The 5,194-nt window shown below is 45.9% G+C and overlaps 1 long non-coding RNA gene across 1 annotated transcript; it reads left to right on the forward strand.

Annotated features, from left to right (window-relative positions):
• Positions 1–202: 202 nt before the first annotated feature.
• On the forward strand, positions 203–1,270 carry LOC135390039 (uncharacterized). The gene is made up of 2 exons (XR_010421673.1): positions 203–476; positions 1,090–1,270. It is a non-coding gene; the product is annotated as an uncharacterized LOC135390039 (long non-coding RNA).
• Positions 1,271–5,194: the final 3,924 nt, after the last annotated feature.

Consider the following 5,194-nt stretch of genomic DNA (forward strand, 5'->3'; position numbering starts at 1 on the left):
CGAAGTTCTTCGTTTTTTGTCTTTTCCTTGCGACGACGAGAAGCGCAGGAGAATAAACCACACATGGCGTTTTCCACGTATCGTTCAGAATGATGACGCGAGCGCGGTGCGCGCTGCCTTTATACAGATAAACGCGCGCGCGCAAAGAACGGAGAATTAAAGCGAAACTGAAAAGCCACCCGTCGCCGCTAGGAGCGCGCGCGCAGCAGCAGAGAGCCGAAACCGAAAACACCCGCGGCCGGCGCAGGGGGCGCTAGGAGCGCGCGCGCGCGCATGCGCGGACGGGTGGAGCAGAGGGCGCGCGCGCATCCATAGCGTCCGCTGCGCGTCGCCTCTCTCAGTTTCTCTCGGACCGTCGCGGAAGACGGACGTGCGCTCCGCGCGCTCGCTCACTTTCTGGCTGGATCTCGTAGAGAGCAGACGTATGTTCTCCGCGCTCGCTCAGTTTCTGCCTGGAAGTTGCCGCGGGGGAAAAGGTGAGTGATTTGACGCGCTCCTTTTCTCGTATGTTTGCCGTGTTTAGCGGTGACCGCGCTCGTGTTAAGCCTTTTCTCGCATGTTTAGACTTGTTTTGCGGTGTCCAAGCCTGTTGACGCATGTTTAGCGATGTGTGGTTCCCGCCTTGTGTTAGCTGCGTAGTGTTGAGGATAGGCCTAAGCGATCGCCCCCGTAAGCCTCTTTCCTCGTATGTTTGCCGTGTTTAGCGGTGACCGCGCTCGTGTTAAGCCTTTTCTCGCATGTGTAGCGATGTGTGGTTCCCGCCTTGTGTTAGCTGCGTAGTGTTGGGGTTAGGCCTAAGCGATCGCCCCCGTAAGCCTCTTTCCTCGTATGTTTGCCGTGTTTAGCGGTGACCGTGCTCGTGTTAAGCCTTTTCTCGCATGTTTAGCGATGTGTGGTTCCCGCCTTGTGTTAGCTGCGTAGTGTTGTGGTTAGGCCTAAGCGATCGTCCCCGTAAGCCTATTTCCCCGATGTGTACTGTTTTCTGTTTAGCAGTAGCGGTTAGACCTTTTCTCTCGCATGCCTAGACTTGCTTGGCAGTGCTGTCATTTTTACCTGCCGCTAGTATCTTGTTCTGTCTTTCTCGTCTAGAGCTATGATGGTGGCGCCATCTGGTGTGATGCCTTGCAACGAAGTGGCCACCTGTCGTCGATCTCTGCAACTGCTGGGTGCAAACTACCAACATGGCGGGTGCTGGTCACTCGGGTGTTGCGGAGCGGCTTCTTCGCCGCGGCATCGTTGATTTTCGAATAAATTGTTTCTCTCCACTCTATTTCCATCTTTTTATTTTATTTTCTGCCTATTATTTTTCTTTTTTATGGACTCTCATGGTGCACAACGCTCAGCTGGTCTGGACACGAGTTAGACTTTCCCCAATTAGTGTGGTGGCTCCCTGGAGGGTGCTGATTAATGTGGGGGGTCCCAATTAGCTCTAATTGCTAATTAAATCGTGTTCAGGACAGTTGGGCGTTGTGCACCATGAGAGTCCAGTACCTACTACTGACGTGTCCAGACCTGCCAGTGTCCAAGAGAGAAGAGCATTCCTGCGCCCCCTGCTGGCCGTTCTCATTGGTCGAGACGTCATCCTATTGTCTCAGGGCTACACTGTTTTTTTCTACTAATGCTCCTTTGGACAAGGTCAATCTACAATGAAGCCATGGCATGACGTCATCATGCAGGTGCGTGGCTCAAGGACGCTTACGCTCTAGACAGGGGACCTGTTATTTATTGAATCACTATCCCTAGATTATTCCTTTATTCTACTATAATGATTGCATGGGGAACTATTGCAGAAAAACACCATAGATAAGAGGAGATTGTAGCATTTCATTCCCAAAGTCTTACTGTACAGGAAAAAAATGGTTCAGCAAGACATGTCCATCCCAGCCGAGAGCCATGCAGCTAAGTGAATAATGACGCTTTGTTCCTCCTGAATAAAGTCACACACCTGTCCCCCTCGCGGTTACTCTCTGAACTAAATGAATCGCAAAATTATTAAGAATAGCTCTACTCCCATTCAAGGCAGCACTATCGTCATCGTCAAGAATATTCCTTGTACAAAAAGAAAAAACTACATGTAGAAGGAAAGCATGTCAGAACAGGCCCAGGCATGTCAGCGCATGTTTTTCAACGAGGGGGAAAAAGGTGAAAAGAAACAAAGAAGAAAACCAGTATCAAACTATTTCTAAGCACACACACTCCTCTTATTCAAAAACAGTGCTCATCATAAATCCGTCGAGGGCAATACACACCATCTTTCTATTGCTACACTTTTTTCCAGTAACGGTCAATGCATTGCTACAGAGTGCATGACGTCATCACATCCTGTCTGAAGAAGACAGCGGCAAAGACAAAGACTCCTATTATATACATGACCCTTTCTGTGTTCATACATTCATTGTCTGAGGCTACACCTGCGAGCAAAAAGGAGCGAAAGCCGGGTGGGCAAAGTTCCATTCGCACATTGCGAGCAAAAAGGCGCAAAAGCCGGGCATTGCTACAGACTGCGTGACGTCATCACATCCTGTCTGAAGAAGACAGCGGCAAAGACAAAGACTCCTATTATTCATTGAATCGCAAGATTATTTCCTTTGTCCTACTCTTAATGACATTCATTCTCTCATTAAAATTCAACAAAAAAGCACCCCGCATATTAACGATTTTCACCCCAAAGGCTCATCATGGTCATTAGAATTACAGTAAACTACCACTGCACTTTTAAAATAATAAGTGAGACCACTCAACATCACCTCCAGGTTTATGTAATACATGACCCTTTCTATGTTCATACATCCGTTGTCTGAAGCTACACCTGCGAGCAAAAAGGCGCGAAAGCCGGGTGGGCAAAGTTCCATTCGCGCATTGCGAGCAAAAAGGTGCGAAAGCCGGCGAGCAAAGTTCTATTCGCGCACGGCAAAGCACAAGACAGAACGCCTTTACGGGAACATGATGACATTCTCACGATATTAATGATTTTCTACCTTGCATTGCACTTTAGAAAAACTACCTCAAAACTATAATTTTACGAGTCCATTAAAATTCTACTTTCTATGGAAACTATAATTGCCCTATTACTTGGATCGCTATTAATGAAGCGCTCCATTTTTTTCTCTCTTCCCATTTCAGCCTTGTCATGCAGTGAAGCAGACTCACATTCAAAATAATTAATTTACACTGAGGGTGCCGTGCTTCAGGAATCCCTATCCTGCGCTCAGATGCAAGCATTTCTTCACGGATACCTTTAACAGCTGACTTCCTCAACATACCGAGCTCCTAACAACATCTAACAAACAATCAGAGAAACCCTCTTCTCAGCTGTACCAGGCGACTTTCTTCTGCGTAAAATCGCTGATTTGAGGAAGAGAGCAGCGAAAAATTGCGTGCACTTGTGCTTGACTTAAAAAACCTGAAGCATATGCTAATAAACTAAGAAAAAGACACTCATGTCTGGTATCTGGTCGTGCCACATACACAGACGCATTGCCCTTGCGTAAAGAAAGCACAGGACAGGGATACACAAATTTCCTTAGGTGAGCAGGGAAAAGGCTTAAGACCTCAGGTCACCACACATCGCCACGCGGCTAGCACAACATGACACCAACAAGATACTAGCAGCGGGAAGAACTGCAACACTGCTAAACAAGTCCAGACATGCCATGATGACGTTACAAATCAGGAAAAAAGCACACGCATGCACGCAAAGAGGACAACGCATTAAACACACGGAGCGCTCAGGAATAATCGTAGCGTTACCGCACATCGCTACGAAGCTCCACGTCTAACACAAGACGGCAGTAACAAGATATTAGCGAAGGGTAAAAATTGCAACACTACTGAACAAGTCCAGACATGCGACATCGCATACAAAACACTGCTCATCGGGGAAAAGGCCTAAGCCCGCGGCGGATCATCATAGAGCATACACAACTTCATTTTTCTATTTCGCGTAAACTAAACGCGGTCTGCTTGGAAAACGACGTACACATTTTCTTAAGGAGCAGAGAAATATAGAAATTTCTACTCCGTGCTCAGGTACCAGCATTTCTGCTCAAAAACCTGCAAAATTAAGCACTGCTTTGTCAAGATATCGAGCACCCAGCAAAATCAAACAAACAACCCCACTTCCACTGGTAGAACACTATTCAGCTTTTACGCAGGAGGCTTTCTTCTACATAAACGTAGAGAAAATAAGAAAAGAGCAGCGAAACATTACACGCACTTTTGCTCGCATAGCTATAAGAGAAAAAATAAATAAAATAACGACGCACACGCTAATAAACTGTGACAAAGACACCCATATCTGCTATCAGATAATTATTGCATAATACTAAATACTCATTTGCATTGTCCCTGCGTGAAGAAAGCACAGGACAGGGATACACAATTTACCTTAAGCGAGCAGGGAAAGTCACTTCTACTCGGACAGCTTAATACCATAAAGTTTGAATTTTTGCAAAGAAAATAAAGCTTGAACAGCGCTTCGAAGGTAACAGACACATACTAACGAACAAACAAACACTTCTATTCATTTCTATTGATAAAGGCGTAAACCGCACTACAAGAACAAAGCACACGTACTGCTCCAGGAAAGCGTATCAAATGCAACGCAACAGGACCGGCTCTCATAAAATAGCAAACAAAGGCTTCACCAGGTTCGCGAGGCAATTCCATTAAAAACGCTCTCGGTCTATCCTACAGATAAGAATTCAAGCGCTGCTACCCTTATTTTTTAAACCACTATTCCACGCAATAGTACATAAATGTATCACTCGTGTCACATGAAAAGGCACACACAAAGAACTTACTTGTCAAGTGGGATCCCTTGTTCAGAAAAGCGTGCGCACACACAGACACAAACTCACATTTTCACACTCACAAACACAAAGTCTATTCTCACAACCACATAAATCCATATTATTCCTCAGGTCAATAATTATCCTACCATCGTCAAAAGATGGCTCACTATTGTATGCGATCGCAAAGCGATAGGTCCTCGTTCCGAATGTAATAGGATATCGCCACTCGACCGACGCGAACCAAAAAAGAAAGAAAGGAATGCACGTTCGCTATACCTCCACGAAGAAAACGGTGCCGCGCTTCTACGCAGCGCTCATCATACAGGATTGAATTGTCTTCTTCGTTTTCCTTTTATTTTCTTGCACCCATATATTTTGCAAGAATACCATAGAGACCCAAC

This window comes from Ornithodoros turicata, chromosome 3 (genome assembly GCF_037126465.1).
Source record: "Ornithodoros turicata isolate Travis chromosome 3, ASM3712646v1, whole genome shotgun sequence".
Taxonomy (NCBI): Eukaryota; Metazoa; Arthropoda; class Arachnida; order Ixodida; family Argasidae; genus Ornithodoros; species Ornithodoros turicata.